This window comes from Rhinolophus hipposideros, assembly GCF_964194185.1.
Source record: "Rhinolophus hipposideros genome assembly, chromosome: 11".
Classification (NCBI taxonomy): domain Eukaryota; kingdom Metazoa; phylum Chordata; class Mammalia; order Chiroptera; family Rhinolophidae; genus Rhinolophus; species Rhinolophus hipposideros.
The window spans coordinates 9,310,166-9,329,904 of record NC_138057.1 but is presented as its reverse complement, the minus strand read 5'-3'; the positions used below and the strand labels follow the sequence as shown (position 1 = coordinate 9,329,904).

The 19,739-nt window shown below is 42.2% G+C and overlaps 1 long non-coding RNA gene across 3 annotated transcripts in view; it reads right to left on the bottom strand.

Moving 5' to 3' along the window:
* Positions 1-8,732: 8,732 nt before the first annotated feature.
* Positions 8,733-19,739, bottom strand: part of LOC308505357 — a 40,307-nt gene continuing 29,300 nt past the window's right edge. The window contains exons 2-5 of one of the 3 annotated variants that reach the window (XR_013994525.1): positions 16,537-16,611; positions 15,293-15,399; positions 11,133-11,185; positions 8,733-10,296 (exon numbers count right to left, since the gene is read on the bottom strand). This is a non-coding gene — a long non-coding RNA (uncharacterized lncRNA). Of the gene's footprint in view, positions 10,297-11,132; positions 11,186-14,188; positions 15,183-15,292; positions 15,400-16,536; positions 16,612-19,739 lie in introns of those variants that run through there. The other 2 variants (XR_013994526.1, XR_013994527.1) reach the window with 2 other exon arrangements.

The following is a 19,739-nucleotide window of genomic DNA, read 5'->3' as shown; positions in this document are numbered from 1 at the left end:
AATGTGAAAAAATATCTATATTTTTACATAGTTTCTGTCAAAAAGGTTTAAACCTGCAGCTCTACATAATATGCTAGTAATTCAGTCCTATTTTCTCAACTAAAGACACTTATCTGTTATCTTCCTGATATGAAAAATAGGGCTTCTACTAATAGTTTTAGATCTTCGTGTAACTTTCGTACTCATCTCTCTATTCTTACTCCATCAATTGCAACAGCCTTTCTTCTCCTAGCAACTTGTAAGCTGAACGCATTAAGCCTTACCTTTCCTGCATTAGGAAAGCTGTGTTTCTACTCTTTTGTGGGATCCAAGGCACCTGTCTGTTAGACTCTGAGTACAGGATGTCCCGGGGCTTCTGCCCAGTGTAACATTACATTGTTCTGCAAACAGCAGGAAGGGAGGGGCCTCTACAAAGTCACCAGAACTTCCTGGCCTCCAAGCAGCCTTTGGGGCAAGGAGGAGCCTGGCCCTGCCCCTGCCCTGGAAACACCTGGTTGAGACTGTCATGCTGATGAGGCTACGGCTCTTCTCTTAGGTTTGGAAATGATCTTCACATTTCAAATAAGCTGTTTGTTCTTGAGCTGGGGCCTCTGGGTCAAAGTTTGTGAAGGTACTTGAAAATCACCTGTAGGAAATACAGAGCCAGGGCGTTCCCGTGAATATACCTGGGACTGGCGGGAATTCAACCTTTGCCTAGCCCATCCAGTGAACCCGCTGGTTGGTCTCTTTGTCCTTGATTTGGTTCAGTTTTCAGTGACCCAGTACGAGGAGGCTGCAAGGACATGTTTTTATCCTATTGCTCTGGGATGAGGTCGGTAAAGTAGAGAAACAATGAGATGGCTGTGAGATGGAGTTGTTATGGGCCAAGTGGATACCTTAGCATGTATGAAATTCTGACAGTTTAGTGGTTTGTTTACAAATTACAAAATCAGTTCAAAAGTGACTTATTGTGAAATATTTAGAAAATATTTTCTACTTGCAAACAAGTAGGAAAAAAGTCACCAGCAAAATTTATTTAAGGGTACATAAAATAATAGATTAACAAATGGAAAGAGATAGATCTTGAATGGCAATATCTTACTAAATGTTTCATTTTCCCAAGTTATATAAGCTTAATACAGTTACAGTTAGCATATAAATCGGACTGAGAACACTTTTTAAAAATATATTTCAATGGAGAAGTAAAAAGACAATAAAGTTTCTGTAGTCAATAAATCAAAAAAATCAATAAGTGGAATAGATCAGAGCATATGGAAGTAAATCACATCTACTGAAATATAATAGAAAGCAAAGATGTTATTTAACTTATTAGGGAAAATGTTTATTTAATAAAGGATCTAGCACAACTGGCTATTTGCCTAGAAAGAACTAAGGTTGAACTCCTACTCACTATGTAACCCAAAAATAAAATATAGGCAGATTAAAACTTTTAATGTTACAAAAAACCCAATATCTTGAATGGCCATTTATGGGAATGTGTTTTAAAAATAACTTTAGATTGCATTGAGAAACGTTTTAAATCAAGATACAAAACCCCATAAGTTTTCTGAGAAAACACAGCTATTTGATAACATAAAAGTTAAAAATGAAACTTCTGGCTAATTAATTCCATAAGCAAAGTGAAAAGTTGCGATAGATTGGGGAAAAATATTCTCAATGCCATTGACACATAAAAGGTTACAATCCACAGTATTCAATACTGTATCTGAACTTAAATAAAAATGGCAAACATCTCAATGTAAAAACGCAAAGATGCTCCCTGGAATGTTCCTGCTGCCCCAGCCTGAGTGTAAATGTGGAGGGTGTCCTCTCCCCTCTGCCAGGCAGATGCCTCCTCCAGTTAGAGCTTACTGCTTCCCTAATGGGCTCAGGTTCCAGAGAGCTTTCAGAACTTTCAGGAACCTTCTTCTCTCCATGAAGCCAAGTCCTTACTTTCTGATGCGGGCCTCAATGTGGTATGGTCAGGAGTGGGGGGCGGGGGGAGTCTGTTGGGCCTTAGAGGAACCTGGTCACAGAAACCAGTGGTGGATGATCAGAAACAGTGATCTGTGAGGCTCCCACTGCCTCCCCACCAGGTGGGACGAGGGACTGTGCTTCCCGGGCTATAGAGGGTCCCTGAAGGGTTTTGAGCTGGGATGGGGCATGATGTCTGCTTCACATCCCGTCCACCCCCCCCAACTCCTGAGGTCAGGCAGGTGGAACCCACCGAATAACCTGCTTTTATTTTGAAAATTTGGATTTTTGTATAGGGAGTGGAATGGAGCTGGCATAACGATAGAATCCCAGAGGGGACTGCCTAATGAATGATGCAATGCAGTGTGTGGCTGGGGTGGTATTTAGTTAGGAAGGTGTGTTCGTTATGAGTCTGTAACATAGATTGATTTATTTACCCAAGTAAGAGATGAAAAATCTACTTCAAGCCAATTACCAAAAATAAGCCAAATTTGAAATCACATTTCAACAACAGTCCCCATGAATACCTAATCTACTGGTAAAAACCCACTTTAATGTAGATGATACTCCCTTTGCCACGGTCTTTCTTCATAAAGTGACCATCACCTGGCTGAAACTGTCACTCCAACTGAGGGAAGGTGGGAGTAAAACATTAGGAGTTGGGCAACATTAGTTGATTGAGTCCACAATTCCAAAAACAACATTGGGACACTCAATATCGATTTAACATGAGCAACAGGAATGAAATCCTCTGCAAAATTTTATATTTGATAGGTAGCTTCTGCTTAAAGGCAACACTGAAGAAAGAACTACCCAAGGCTCTACCACAAGTGCGCCAACTCACCCAAAGAACAACAAGCAGCAATGCAGAAATGAGCAGTGTCGTTTCTATCTGCCTCTTCCTGAGTCCCTGCAGCTTCACGTAGGCCGGTCCCGTCCTGCGTGTTCTCGGTCTGCCCTGCAATGACTCCCCTGTGTGACAAAATCACCTTCTCGCTGCCTTCCTGGGGGAAGCTCAACGGGCCCAACCAGCTAATGACACTGTAGCAGTTCATGTGTGACGTACAGGACCAGCTGAACCGCCTGGCCAGCCAGAACGACCCTTCAGGCATAGTACAGCAGCTCCACAGTGGAGAGCGAAGGAGTCCTGGAGCCCAGGCAGGGGTCTGGGAGGGGCTTCTGGCCCGAGTTCTAGAGTCTGAGGTGGTATGAGCCTGGGGAGACAGACTGGAAATTGCTCATCTACCTAATATTTCCTGACCTGTGACTATCACACGGTCTCCAGTAATTTTCTGAACTGTGGTATCTGCTCTCCTCATCACCCTAAGAGCTGTTGTTTTGTTTGCTTTAGTTTGTTTGTTTTGCAGCTTCTGTTAGTTAGGAAGCACAGTTTCCGCTGCCCGAGGTGACCAGGCCTCCCTTCTGTCCCCTGGGCAGCAGATGCTGAGCTGTGATTCATGCAGCCTTTAAGTCTGCCCTCCATGGGTGTTATCAGCTCCAAACAGATTTCTTGGATTCACAGGTAATCGAGAGACAAGAGTGACAAGAAGATGTCCTGAGACACTAAGACCCAGCAAGCAGTGATCACCGGAAATGACCCAGAAATGGGAACCTTTGCTCCTGGTTATGTTATTAACACATTCAGCACCGGGGGCTGGTTTAGGAGCCCAGTTCTAATTGCATCATATGTTCGTCCCCATAAAGGGGCCAGAGGCTGCACATTCCTCCATCATGTGAAATCAGGAGACAGTGTAAGCTAGTCTGGGCCTAGAAGAGCAGTTCTGAATATTATACACCAGAAGTGGTTCTGAGAATTTTAAAAACCAGAAGCGGCCTCTCCAATTTCAGGCGCCCCATCTCAGCCTGAGGCTAGTTTGTGTGGATTATGTAGGCTTGAAATTAAAATGGAATCCAGAAGTCAGTGACCTTGAAAATGGGGTCTCAAACAGTGATTGTGTCAGTCTTTGAACTTCAGTGAAACTACCAGCTAATCTGCTAGCCCCTCCAGCAATAAAGGGATTGGATCCACGGATGGGGAAAGGTGAAGGATCAAAACTCACTTTGATAAGATGCTGCTGGGTGTTAAAAATTATTTAACCATAACAATAAATTCACTCCTTTGGCACAGCATTATTTTGCCTTCCGGTATTTGACCAGCAACTCTCTAGAGTATAGAATTTAACTCATTTTATTTGGTACCACATTTCTCCTTGCTCTTGAGACTTTAGTAAAGAAAGAAATGAAGACTTAAACACGGAAGGTGGGGAAGAAAGAGGGGAAATCTAAGTCAAGTGGCCCCACTGTGATTGGCCCCCAATCCCTCCTCCAGTACTATCACTGTGGTCTAGTAACTAATCTTTGAATCTTATTCAAATTTCACCAGTTGTCCTTCTGATGTATTTTTCTCTCCTTCAGGACCCCGCATTACAATTAGTCTCCTTAGGCTCCTCCAATATGAGATGGTTAGTTTATCAGTGTGTCTTCCATGTCCCTGAGGAGTTGGCAATGTCTAGGACTGAATTGCAGATGGTGTCCCACCAAACGCCTACCCATGAACTAAATGATACTGGCTCTTTGCTCCAGGAATCTGGAGAGCATTTCTAGGAGACCTGATTTGTTCCAACTGGATGTCACATCTTCTAAAAGGAATCAGAACTCTGGGTGGGAATTCTGGAGGTCTTTTTTGCAGAAAGAGGTTTATGATTACAACTACAGGATTCCCTGAAATGATACATCTCTGTTTGGCCCTTTCACTGTCCAGAGTTCACACAGATCTTACTAAACCCTGATGATGTGACCCCTGAAAAGCCTCTCCAAAGTGTAGAACCGCACCTGCCTAGTCCTGCATAAACAGTGGTTAGATGCCAGCCAGGTTGTGAAACCCAGACAGCAGTGGGAGATCTGAGCTTACACGCAGAAGGCCTTCATTAAGCATAAAAAGATAGTTTCAGTTTTGCAAGATGAAAAAAGTTCTGGAGATGGATGGTGGGGATGGCTGCACAGCAATGTGACTGTACTGAATGCCACTACACTGTGCAGTTAAAATGGTTAAACTGACAAATTTTAGGTTATGTCTCTTTATTCACAATCTTTTTAAAAGAAGAGAAACAAGCTAAAGCTGGAACCTAACACTACCCATGCAACAGGAAAGCTTGCAGAGTACTGTACACGACTACTCACTGTGTTTAGGGCAGCCCAGCAAAGCAGGGCTCCCCACGAGAGGGGGATAGAAAAAAATGATAGATTGCTTTTCAGAAGAATTTGATATTCATTGTTTCAAAGAAAACCTTTAAAGTGGTTATGACAGGGGGAAGACGTAAGAATTCTGTTTGACTTTTGTTTACTATTTAATTTTGTTTGTTTGTTTGTTTGTTCATTTCAGTTTGAATTTATAAATGGGATGGCGCCATCGTCTTTTCAGGACATTGGATTCCTGAGGACTTAATCAGGCCAAACTGTTTATGAGGATGTGAGTGCTCTGATTCATCATTTTCCAGATGTTTGCTGAACACCTGTTGTAGGCACCAGCCCCAGGCTCACAACAGGGCACAAAGCAGAGCAGGCGTGGGCTTGCTCACCAAGGCCTGACACGGGACTCAACTCAGCAGCTGCCTGAGGAATTTGCTCTCATGGGCTATTTTCAGGGATTGTATCTGTGCTTTGGGTCACAACCTGAGGGTGACGTCGGACTGTATCATAACAAACAAAAGTCACAAATGGATGAGAGGCCTGAGGGTCAGACCCTCATGCTTAGGACTCAGCAGCTTGCAGACCTGGCCAGGGCAGGAACAGCAGTGTCTGTCCCAGCCAAACACGCTGGCCAGAAGGTAGACATGGATGTGCCCCTGAAAGGGAATTTGAAGGAGTAGTCAGCTCCCTTCCATCTGTACCGCTAGACATGCGGGTGGCAGAGCAGGAAATGACCGCAGGACCACCCCACCTCAGATGGTCGTTGGCTCATGACTATTGTTGACAAGGCTAATTTTTTGCTCGAAAGAGTGAAGAAGTGTGTGGGCATGGGGAGGAAGGGCCAAAAACGAGTTTCATGAATATCTACAGCAGAGGTCTCCTGAAATTGGGCTGTAATACGTGCAAGCTGCTTGGTGAAGGTGGCTGGTCAGGTGCTAAAGGCTTTGACTTCAGCCTGTGGGTTCTTGTCGGGGGTATAGAGAAGAAACCAACACAGTTTCTTGGTAGATGACGTGTCTTGTCTGTGGAGAAGAGACTGTTCTATGACATGAGCTAGGTCTGGGTCAGAACGGAGATTGCTTCCCGTAATTCCCTCCAGAGAAGTCTATACACCTCTCTCCTATGCCCCACAGCGTGCTGGTTCTTGGCACAGGCTGTTGTTCTGCCCTAGGCAAATGCGTAAGGCATTTTCCCTTATCTGGAATGAGTCACACAGCAGTACCCATCCATCCTGCCCTGGTCTATATAATTCTTTAGCGCCTGCCAAGAAGCTTGAAGGATGTCCCCTTTGTCTTGCCACCACCCAAGACATGCTTCGTATGTAAGTTTTCCTTAATAAACTCTGTTCATTGCCAGACTGGAGTGGCCTGCCTCTTTCTTTAGTATTTCCCTGCCCTCCACATACAGAGGTAGATTTTCAGTCTTGGGACTTTTCCCTTGGTCTGTGTGTACAAACATTGTCTCAATGAAACCACAGAATTTTATAATGAAAAGAGATTTACAGATGGTTTGGTTTAACTACACTCTTTGGGGACTGGAAAATACAAGTTTAAGAGTTGTAGACAGAATTTGACTGTTAATTATTAATGATTCAGACAGTCAGGTCATCTGACCATAACTGGTGGTCTTTTATACTCCCCTGTTAAGTATTTATATTGTAATGTAGTATGTGTTGTTGGGGAGAAAAATTTTTCCTTTACCCTTCTAAGTTCTTTGGCTGGTCTAACAATCAAATTGACATAAGACATATATACAGGAGAAAAACAAATTTAATCACATATGTGAGCCTGTTAACCTAAAAATAAGAGGCCAAAGTGAGAGGCAACTGCATTTATTTGAGATCAAAACACAGAGCTAATCAGGAAGTACTGATTTCAGGCAGAAACCCAAATAGTAGTCCAACTAGGAGACAAAGGCAATGGGTATTGATGAGAATGGGCAGGGGAACAATTACATCAATAGAAGGAAGGCATTGCTGTTGGTGCAGATAAGCTAACATAATGACACTAGTTCTAAAGAAAGTTTTAAATTTTCAGTCCGATAGTCATCAGTCTGCTATTCATGATATCTGCTTTCTTGTTATCCTTGCAAACAGTTCTTTGGGATCCATGTTGCTTTCAGCCCAGTCCAAAGGTTACTCTGTCTTGTTTTAATGTTCTAAAGGTTTAGGAGTGAGGCATGCAAGGCAGTTTCTCTGTGATGGTAGTTCCAACTCCATTTTAAAGTGGTTCCCTTTTTGTTTACAAGTGCCATAAAAATATGAGACTCGAGGGCCAGTCAGGCAGTTGAGGCTTATATGCCAATCTGAGCTAAGGAATGTGATGGGGGCCTGGGGTTTCAAAGGAGAGACAGGTAATTACAGAACCATGAGAAAAGCAGATCCTTGCCCTGCCGTACAGATGGGACTTTCAGAATAAAAGTCATCTCTGGTAATAGCTCTTTTTCTGGGCCAATACTCACCCTCCAACTAAATACTTCTAGGTAATGACGGGAGAGGTAAAAGTTTTTCTTGAATCTGCTGGGTCTTGATTGTCTTCAGGTCAAAATAAACCACTTGCCAAAGTGGGACATCTTGGGGAGTCTCATTAGAACCCCTTCATGTGTATGTGTGTGTCATGAGTGTACACATGCATGCAAGTATTGTGTAAGTGCATATGCATATATGTACGTTTGTTTATATGTGCATAAGAGCATGTGCATGAGTGTATGTGTGTTTTGTGTGTGCACATGTGCATATGTATAACTGTGTATGTGTGCCTATGTGTAAGTGCATGTGGGCATATTAGATTGGTGCAAAAGTCATTGCGGTTTTTGCAACTGTTTTTAACCTTTTAATCCACAATGACTTTTTCACCAACCTAATATATGTGTATAAGTGTGTTTGTATATGAGTGTACGCATGTGTGTATGTCTGTATAAGTGTTTGTGTATGTGTGTATTATGTATAAATGTGTTTGTGCATGTGCATGTGTGTGTTGTACGTATTGTGTGTAAGTGTATGATGTGTGTATTGTGCATAAGTGTGTTTGTGAATGTGTGTGCGGTGTATACTCTGTGTAAGTATGTGTGTGACGTGTGCATTGTGTATAAGTGTGTGTGGTGTGTGTATTGTGTATAAGTGTGTGTGAGGTGTGCATATTGTGTATAAGTGTGTTTGTGTGTGTCTCTGCTTCATGAGGGGAGGGAGTCTCAGGACATAAAGAGAATCTGTTCTTCTGTCCAGGAGCCTTAATTCTCATTGATTCAGCCATGAGCACCCACTTCCCACAAGCAAGGTGACTAACAGAGCCTCAGGAGAACATTCTTCTCCCCCCACCTCCACTCCCTATCCCGGCAGTGTGAGCCCCACGGGGCTCTACAGAGTCCTCAGGTTGAGTCACAGCCAGCGCCCCTCATATTCTTTCCGTTTCCCAAGAAGGGAAGGCCAGTCACCCTAGAAGGAGGTCACCACGGACTCCTCTAGATCACGTGACTCTGACCAACACTTGCGTGGGAAGGAGAAGCCAGGAATTTACTGCTGACAATCCTGCTCCTTCCTGCCTCTGCGCTGGAAGTCAGCAAAACACAGCCCTCGGTGCCACTATTTTTTTCTAACATACGTGTATTTTAAATGTAACTGAAACCATACAAAACGTATACTTTTGTACCTTGTTTTCTTTAACTTAATATTATGACAGGTATTTTTTATGTTATTAGAAGCTCTTTAGAAACATCAGTTTTAATGGCTGCATAACATTACCACGGTGTTGTCATATCCCAACTGTCTTAACCTCCTGACCACAAAACACTCAGGATTTCCACTATTACAAATAAAACTGGGATAAACATCCTTATGCACATTTTTTTCTGTATGCTGGATTGAACATGACACATTTGCTTTTGGATTTTGTCACTTGCAATTAAAATCCAAGAAGTGAAGCATTTCTTGCAGAGCAAAAAAATTGCATTTATGTTGTTCTCTGTAGGGTTTTCTTTTTTCCCAGGAAACATTTTTATTTATTAACTGTTGACATAAATACATTTTAATACAGTTTTTGCTTTTAGAATATCACTCTTTGAGCAAGTATGAAAAGAAAATTCAATCTTTCCACCATCATGAGAGACAAAAATCATTAGTTATAGTTATTGATAGCTTAGAAAACTTTCAGTTTCAAAACTCACTTTTTTATAATGCCATACAAAATTTTAGGATTACTTTCAAATCTGGGGAACGCTTATCAAGTTGCATTTTTTTTGTATATAAGTTGTAGGATTTTCTGACATGTGGAGTTCTGTTATCTAGTGACTTATTTTAAATGCTCATTAACTGCCAATACTTGTGACCAGTGTATTATGGTCGATGTCTTTCTCCATCTGGTTTGATGTCCTGAGTGTCTGTGCAAACATCTCTCACTGGGAAGGCAGTCTTACTGATGTTCTGGTCTCTTCTCTTTGCCTGGCTCCCCTGCCATCTGGCCCAGAGTTCCCAGTTCTCCTAGCTCTAAATATTGCTGCATCTGAAAGCCAGCCATCCAGCCAGCTCCCTGCCCACCTTGGTATTGGGAAATTACTGGAGGACCTTATCAGTCAACACAGGCTGTCAATAGTGAAGACCCCCCACTGAAGACCTTCTCTGATGCAGAGAATACCCAACATCAGGGTAAAACTGCAAAACCTGTTATTTACCTTTGTAGAATGTTCTGATTTGTAGATTTATCCAATTGCTTTCTCCTGGTAACATTGAACTTTCCCTCCATAAACTCTTTTTTTTATTATTTTATTGGGGAAAAGGGAACAGGACTTTATTGGGGAACAGTGTGTACTTCCAGGCTTTTTTTTTCCCCAAGTCAAGTTGTTATCCTTTCAATTTTAGTTGTGGAGGGTGCCATTCAGCTTCAAGTTGTTGTCCTTTCAGTCTTAGTTGTGGAGGGCGCAGCTCAGCTCCAGGTCCAGTTGCCGTTGCTAGTTGCAGGGGGCGCAGCCCATCATCCCTTTTGGTAGTCAAGGAATTGAACTGGCAACCTTGTGGTTGAGAGCCCACTGGCCCATGTGGGAATCGAACCGGCAGCCTTCGGAGTTAGGAGCACGGAGCTCCAACCGCCTGAGCCACCGGGCCAGCCCCCCTCCATAAACTCTTGATTGAATTATCTTTCATCATTTTGGCAAGAATGCTGTCTTGAAAATAAGAAATAAAAATGAATTTTACTTCTCTCTTCCCCCAAAGCTGTAGCAGACAGCAGTTTTCCCATAGAGAGTATGTCTTACTGACTGTGAACCCTGAGAAGCACTCCTGGGTGCCAGTGGTTCCCACACTTTGGGAATTTCATGGAATAGTAAAATTGCGTAAAGAATATTTTAGTTCTTTAGTTCAGACTGACACTCTGTTTTGCAAAGTAAAACCACTTACAAACAGTGACAACTATCAAATGCTGTCACCAGTCATCCCTCGCAATTCTTAAAAACATTGTAAAGCCAAAAGAAGAAGAGGAAGAAGAAGAAGAAGAAGAAGAAGAAGAAGAAGAAGAAGAAGAAGAAGAAGAAGAAGAAGAAGAAGAAGAAGAAGAAGAAGAAGAAGAAGAGAAGGAAGAGAAGGAGGAGGAGGAGCAGGAGGAGGAGGAGGAGGAGGAGGAGGAGGAGGAGAAAGGAAGGAAAGAAACAAGGAAGGAAGGAAGGAAGGAAGGAAGGAAGGAAGGAAGGAAGGAAGGAAGGAAGGAAGGAAGAAAGAAAATTAGAAAAGTTTTAATGTTATAATAATAGACATTTCTTTCCATTGAATAATGTAATCTTGGGGGGTGAGAATCACCCAGTGGTCCTTGTTTTTCTTCACTTCATCAAACTAGTGAAAGTTTGTTATAGGTAGTGTAGCTTTAAATTTTATTGTCGTGTTTTGTTTACCCAGAAGCCTTTGCTATTTGCTGTGTGTGGAAGCGTGGGGAAAACCCCACCGGCCCCTTCCCATGAAACATTTTGTGTCCATGTTGATTTTATCCACTAAAAACTATAAAACTCACCTACTTTCCATAGACAGGGCCACGCTTTAGGAAGCACCACAATTCTGGCCGCACTTGAAACAAGACCACATGATCTCAGCATTAGGAAGAAACATGGAAGTCATGCAATTTGGGGACAGCATGACCCCACCATAAAATACAAGAGTCAGTCGATCTCTCCTTGAACAGTCCCAGGACAGAGACTTGGAAAAGCAAATTTTAATTCAAAAGTATGCTGACCCTTGCCACCTGAACTTCCCATCCTTGTTCTATCTTCTACGTTACACAGAAATCTTTATACTCACCCACAATAGCGACTTAAATATTTTTTAAAACAGTTATTATGCTGCTTGGTGATTATTTTCATTTCCTAAAGACATGTACAGTAAAAGACAAGATGATCTTGAGTCAGGACATCCTAGCTGCCCACCCCAGCTTCTCAGGAGCTTTTGGAATTTGGAAGGACATTTGTCTCTCTCTGAAAAGCCTGAATTTTTATTGAAAGCCAGGAGCTCAAAAGTCTTTTTCGAAGTTAAAGACTGAACATTTTACTCTTTTTCCCTTCATTTCCCCTTTAATAATCCTAACACCTCCCAAAGTAATCAGTACCTCTGGCTGAATCAAGGGAGGGATGCATATAAGAAAGTCAACAAGAAATGAACATAATCACTCCAAAAGTACTATCCTCATCACATTTGATATTAAGGGGCTGAGAAGAGCCGGGAATGAGGAATTAATATTTAGTGGGTACAGAGCTTCACTTTGAGATGATGAAAATTTTCTAGACGTGGATGGTGGTGATTGGTGCAGAACACTGAATGTGCTAAATCAAAATGGTTAAAATGATGAATTTTGTTGGGTATATTTTACCACAATTTTTTAAAAAATTAAGTTTGCTTCCCAGTGAGCCTGTGACTATGGGAAGTTCTCTTGCCATAAGAAGAAAAGTTGGAAACTATGGAAATGGGTGCTTTTAGGATGGCAAGGGTGACATCTTGGGAGACTGGTGGAAGTACAAGGCATGTCCAGCTACCTGGTACTACTTTAAGTGTGACAAACTAACCTTGGTTTGTTGCCTGCCCACATTGTCTTCAGTCGTGAGCTCTGAGTAAGCAGGGGTAGAGTGCTCTGTGTGTCTTACATGCAGCAGCATATTACCTGTCCAGCCCATGCAAATAGTTGTGCGCTTTGTAGATTGCCCAAAGGTACTTGGAGGAGGGGTGTTTGGGGCCTATGTTTCAAACTGCATTCATCTCAAGTCATGTGTTCATGGTTTTTCACCTGTACAGGTGATTGTTGGTACTAAGCCCTGACTATTCTAAAATTACTACTTGTAACAGCCTCGATGGGATTTGTGCTCAGACTGTTTAGATCCCTGTGAATTCACTGAACATTCCACTATGCTAATTATGGGGAATCAACCAAGGACAGTTTCCCTGTGCCACAGAAATGTACAGAACTCAGGGTGGAGGAGAGTGGGGTGTGGAAAGGGAGTTCACCAGCTCAGACACAAGAACCCAAAGCCTGATGTGGCAAACATATCTTAACCCATTAGAGAGACTCTGCATTCTCTTTCTTACATTTGTTAACCTTGATCTTTATTAGTGTCTGAGTAGGGCTAGAAGTTAAGGCACGTCCACTGGAATCATAGGACTAACTTAAGGAAAAACTGTAACCTTAAATTCTTCCGATTTCATCAACCCTCTGCCATTTCCTTCCACTTTCTGGGAACTAATTAGTCCCTATTAGATTTATTCATGACTCTAACCTGATTCTTGGGTTTAATTACTCTCCCACATGGTCAAGAACTCTCATAATCTTTCAGTCTTCTTAAAATAAATCTGGCTTGGACACCACCGATGCAAAATCTACTCTCTTTCATTCTTCAAGGAACCACTCCTCCTCCCCCATGATTGTGCAAGGATCCTAAGGTCATATGGGTCATCTGTGCTTGCCACGCCTTTGGTCATCCCAAGATGTGTGGCCTGACCTTCATGCCAAGCCTGCCCATGGTAATCTTTCAGAGCCTACCCTCTCTAAAACCAGCCACACAAGACATGAATTCAAGCAAGCTATGCCCTCTGCCACTTGCAGAAACCCTCTGCCCCTCTCCTAGTCTTGGGGAAAATTCTTTTCCCCTTTTCCTCCAACTCCACTAAGCAATGGACACTACATTCCTTGATGACGTTGACCTTATATGAAGGGTGCAGACTAGGCCCTATGATTTAGAAATCTTTTTCTCTCTCTTCAAAGGTTGGCTTTCAGGACTATTGTGGACTCGGGAATTCTATTTGGAATGTCAAATACTGAAGGTTGACTTTTTACATTTTTGCATTCCTGTTGTTAAAATCATGATTGTCTGTGAAACAAGGATGGCTCTGGCTGTAGAGGGAAAATGTCCCTATAATGGAACACCAAAAAAGAAAGGAGAACTAATATTTTTTTTTAAAAAGTCACCCCCTTGTATCATATACACCACAATTCTGCAGGTGATTACAGGGCATCCCTCAGTATCTGAATAAATTATTCCCTCACCCCAATCATTACCACCTCAGGACCTGCTCTAAAAGAAATAACTCAGAGATAGGAAAATATTCTGCTAGGGGAAGAGTGGATGTGGTTCCTGCAGGGAAAACAGGATTTCCCCATAAGTCAGTGGAGCATCACAGAGCACAGAACCCTTTTGAGAAATGTTCAAATGGAGACAGTGGCAAACAGTTAGGGACAGCACCTACAACCATGACCTTATGTGGGGCCACTGGGAAGGATGTGGGCTCTTGGTTGTTGTTCCCCTGGGAAAGGTCATATTTAGCATAAATCATTAACTGTTGTCCTCTTGCAATTCTTTTTAATGATTTTTAATGACCATCAACCTTCAATCCTGGGTCTGGTATGGCCCTGCGGTGCTGTGTGCCTGCTTGTCTGGAGTTACACCACCTCAGATCAAGTCCTGGCTTCCTGGCTTTGTTCCCCCAAATGCTCTAGGCTTCAGTTTATTTGTCTGTGATATGAGGATAAGGGTTATGATGGTGATCAAATGCCATAATCCAAAGCAGAGTGTATAGGAGTGAGCAATACATTCCAAGTTGTTTACTGGTAAAGACCACAGGAAGTAGAATGGGAATTTGGAGGCACTTTTCTCCAATTTTGTTTACCTATACTTTCTAAGTTTTTTATAATGATCACTTGTTTGTTTTTTAACTACCAAGAAATAATAAGTAACAAAAGAAATTGCTGGAAGGAAAATGGCCAAAGTCCTTCTGAGAATCCTTGAAAACAGCCATGATCAAGTTATTCGCTGAAAGCTATAATGGAGGGAAAACAAACAAGATAGCTGATGCCCTTTCTGTCCCATCCTCAGACGCAGGACGTAAGAAACGGGTGACATTATTGCTCATGAGCCAGGAAACTGGTTTGCCTAATTGTTCCATTTGATAATTAAACATTCCCATCCATCCTCTCTATTTTATAACAAGCCAATGCCTTTTTCATTATATTACAAATAGTCAGGACCCAGAGACTGAAATTTTAAGGCAGAGCTCACTCATGTCTGCTGGCAAGTCCAGTTTGCCAGGACAAATTGGAGAGTCAGTCCACTAGAAGCCAAGGAAGTTGTGTTTTCCTTTCTTATTATTTTTCTGAGGATATGCAAGAGAAGGGGGAAAGAACACCAGCTTCCCGTGGTCACTGCTCAGCAAGGTTCACCAAGACAAGGCCTGGATGCAGCAGTGCATTTTGTCAGAGATCCTGCACATCGTTGACCTACTTCATTGCTTCCGGCACATTTGGGGGCTCAACAACCAAGGAAAAGTAGCAGAGAAAGCAATAACAGTTGAAGTTGGTTTGGTTGAGAAACTCCAAGGACACAGTAGTTCTTTACAGTTACATCAAACCAAGAGAACAGAGCACACCTGAGGCATCGTGTTGCAATGAATCCAGGTGAGTGTCTGTGGCCTCCTGTCCCTCATCTTCTGTCCATCTCTGCTTGTCAGGTTCCTGGCCTTCCCCAGACCTCAAAGGCTTGTTCCATATCTGGTTATTTTTCTGTGTTGTCTGACAATTCTAAAATCACTGTTATATCATAAGGTATGACTCACCCAAAGGTGTTTTAACGATATAAGGACACTCTCAAATTCCAAAAACATCATTAAGAATAATAACAGTAACAGTATATAACTTACCCTTTATAATCCTTGCAATACCCCACAGAGGTAGGCATTTTTATCCTCTTTTAAAATGAGAAAGTGGAGGTTCTACGAGGTAAAGTATCTTGCTCAGTGTTACATGGCTGTTAAGAGAGAGAATCAAGATTTGAACCCAGAACTAATTAATTCTAAATCAGTGGCCTTAATAACGACATATTTATTTATTGTCTGTCTTTGCCTGACAACCATTGTATTTACCAATTACCTGATTAAATAGGTCCTATGAACTTTTTAATTGTAAATCCTAAGCTGCTTCTCAACATAAGACCCCGTGTCCTAAGTCGCAGCAACAGTCGGGATTGCAGAGAAGGGCAGGCTGCTTCCTTTCTCCCAGAAGCACTTCCCTCTAGAAGACATTGTCTATGGAGCATCAAGGCCACTTGGGGTCTTTTAAAGACAATCAGGAAAGAAAGTCATTAAGTCTGACTTTCTGAAGGTATTTCTAATAGGGAAGAATTTAATGCCATCCATAGATTATTGATACATTCTAGAAAGGTACTTGAATATTTATTTTAGCCACTCAGTGCAGAACTGCTGAGCACTAGGGATCCTAAGGAGAGGGGTCAGATGGAGGCTGATGGAAGTGCGAGGAAGGCTCAGCAGTGGCCCTGCACATGCTGTGTGAGCATGCTGAGAAGGCCCCATTTGAACGTACCAGGCAGCTGCAGACAGCAGGGTCTGATCCATCAGACCCTGCATCACAGGAAAAAGGATGTGGCCACCCTCCCTCAGGTCACAGCTGTTATTTAATCAAGTTGTAAGTTCAAGATGCATTCCTGCCCCTTACTCCAACTGATCACCCACAAGGAGAGTGGTCTTAGCTTGTCCTGAAACTAGAAGCCAGTGCAGTCAAATGTTTTCTCCCATTTCAATGTTTGCTAAAATGCTAGCCCATCCCCCACCTAAGGAGGAGTTATTACAGTTCATCCAAGGACATTAGTACTGTTTTCTACATAAGCTGAATATGATTCCTGTAGAAAGGTGATTATATGGGAAGGTAACTAAAGGGATGAGATGAGACATGTTGGTGTGATGAGTGTCCCAGTGACTGCTGTGGGCAAATTTAGGCTGGCCATGTGGTTGCAATTTCTCTGTCTAAACAAGGAAAGCCTTCTTGTCACTGTCAAAAGTAGGAATGAGTAGTAATCACCAGCCTCCTACCGAAACTGTCCAGTCACTAGCATGATTGTAGTAGAAGATGACGTCAGCATTACACTTACCATGAGCTCACTGCTACAGTGCTGTGTGACTGCAGGTAGTTTCTGTCACCATAGCTCCTTCAAGTGTGGGTGACCCTATCCAAAGCAGGCAAAAAGGAAGGTTCTAAGAAATAAAGAAAACCAACACCAGTGCCTCTGTGGGAGGAGCTTGGAAATAGCCACAGGGACCACCCATGGGCTAGCACCCGTTAAGTGATCATGAGTTGCTCTGGGCACATCAACAATGGGTTCCATTTCTTTAGGCTCTAAGTTTAGATAATGCCCTTGATTTTTCCCTCCCAGGTCCAGCCTTGGTGTCATAATGCTCACTGAGTCATTGAGATCTTCTGGTGTTGCAGTATTCTCCTTCCAGAAGCTGACAAGCCCCAAAGGGCTTGTTTTGGCAGGTGGCAGAACAGCTAATAGCATGTGTTTATCTCTAGGTTCCAAAAACATCTCCCCTTGCTCTAGTGTCAGAGGTTTGAAAGCCAACTCCACTGAAGCACAGCCTAGTGGCTAATTCAGGCCTCCAGGGTGGAGCAACCAGTTCTTCCAGCTCTGGAGCTAACATCCTCAAGGATTGTTTTCTAATTCCTCCATGAGTAATAGGTCAACATGCCAACCCTGCTGGTTGAGGATTGTGTTTGTGACAGCTGAGAGGCACGCAGCTTCTGAGACACTTCAGCTGGGCAGATACTGCAGAGCAAAACCCTCTCTCTCTCTCTCTCTCTCTCTCTCTCTCTCTCTCTCTCTCTCTCTCTCTCTCTCTCCCCTCATCTTTCATCTCTCTATTTCTCTCTGTAGGGGAAGGAGGGCCCCTCTCAGTAGTTTCTCTCACACTCTCCATTAGGGAAATCCTCAAGGACGAGGCAAGATCCAAACTCGCAATGAAAAAATCTGAGCTGTTCCAAGGAGCACCTCAGGTCCATGCTGCAATATTCAAAACTAGAACCTGGGCAAATGTTGGCATCCATAGGCAGGAAGTGAGTACTATCATGGAGAGGGTAAATCTTCCCAGGGGAGAGAAGCAAATAGTGAGGGGTAGAGGGAGATGGGAATAATAAACCAAAGATCAGAGACCAAAAAGTTCCACAGTATTAGCTTCCTATTCTTTTCTCCAGACAAAAAGAACATGTGAACAAAAAAGGAGCTACATACAAAACCTGACCAGCTGGGGGTTGGGGGCCCATAGATGGCTTTACAAACTTTGTGATTGAAAGTGAGTACACAGGATAGTCTGATCATAAATTCCTAACTGGGCAGGTCATGGCAGGTAGTCACATCCCAGGCCTCTAGCTTCCTTAGCAAAGGTCAATCGTTACCTTAAATGAGTCCTGTCTGCTGTTTTTATTGCATCTGGGAAAATATACCTTTGAAAGGTCAGAGTAATTTTTTTCCCAGACCATTTGATGGCACAAACCCTGGCACAAACCACCAGAGCAGGAGACCCCAAAACTTCTCGTTGTTACTTTGTTGTCCATTTCTACATACTATAAATGTTAAATGTCAACTATCCCATACCCACCAATGTAAAAGAAGTATGTGTCTCTCCATTTTGCTTTTTATCCAATCCTAGACATTTCCCTGCTCTGCTTTCTCCCACCTCCCTAATTTACTCTCAATAGATTTCATATAACTTTTCTTACATTGTATCCTCTGATTATACATGTATAAAATAAGCTTTAAAACTGCCATTCTCCAGAGCATTTTCTCAATCCATTGAGATTTTGCTTCCGAGCATATTCTCAAAACTTTGACTCAGATACTCATAAAACTTTTCTATAGGTTAGATGTTCTTTCATCAACATTTACTTGGTGTAGTCGGCAGGATTCCAAAGAAGTACAGCCAAGACCACCCTGCAGACAAGTATGAGATACCAGCAGTGGCCCATTGTGCCCCAACAGCTCCCCACTTCCTATTGGGTGAGTTTTCTCTTGGAATCCCACCTCCCTCACTTAAGGTAGGCAGTCTTGACTATATTTGAGCTGTTCTTAGAAAATCCTCAAGGTGGCACTAAAGGATAAAGGTTGAGATAACCCAGGACCAGGAGGAAAAAAAAAAAAGGGCAGTTGTTCACAGGATAGAAAAGATCCAGAGTGTTTTTCATAATAAAGGTCCTTAGGACCTGACTGCCTTCCATTTACTTATCCTTTCCTTTTGAAAAAAATTCAACCTCAACTTATATGCCGTGGTTACAGTATTTCCCCATCCCAATGGTCCACCATTTCAACAAGACAATGTCAATACTGGGACTTCCTAATGCTGTGAAACACTATGACCAAAAGGTTGGTTATCAATGCATCCTTTGGATTGATTTATGACCAAAATGGAGAACTGTGACTGAAAGGGGGGATATGTATTAAATCTGACAAGCTCAGTGACCTAAAGTAACACTCACAGAGAAATCTGATCATAAATTCCTAACTGGTCAGGTCATGATAGCTAGTCAGGTAGCAAAGGGCTGTAAGTTCTTTAGTAAAAGATTTATCTTTGCCTTAAGCAAAACCTGTCCATTGTTCTTGTGCATCTAGGTTAATACACCTTTGTCATGCCAGAATAGTCCTCTTTTCTAGACCCCCTTAGAGGTGTAACCACCCTCAAGGGAGCATTTTCTCAGTCCCTTGATCTTGCTTCAAGGCATGTCCTCTTTTTTGCCCCAATAAAGTCTGACAAACTCATAAAATTTTCTGTTGGTTTGGATGCTCTTGTGTTGACAGGGTCTAGGAAAGACTATACAGTTTCCATATAGATACAACAGGGAGAACAGTATGACAATAAATCAGTTTCATCCTCTGTTCCTATTCTGTCTTAGGATAGCTTATTCATAAAAATATATATATTCCAACAAAGTACTACAACAATAACTACAGATATTACCATCAAAACACAAAGAGAAAGAGTTTAAGGTACATAACATTAGGTCTTTATAAAGAGTTTTAAAGTCTAAACTTTTAGCAGGTTATAATAATAAACAAAAGATCAGAGACCAGAATCTTGGAATAATTAGCTGATTACTCAGATGTCATCTTCTTGTCCTTGGAGCTTTCCTTGATTCTTTGACAAAGAAACTTCTACGCACTCAAGTCTATTTGGAAACAGAAAAAATAAATAAAAATAAAACCTTGTTAAGAAAGACCCTTTCTGCTTATAAATAATTGAAGATGTTTTAGATTCTGTTTATCTGTTTACTTGCAGGGTTAGAGATAATAAATTCTCTGCTCCG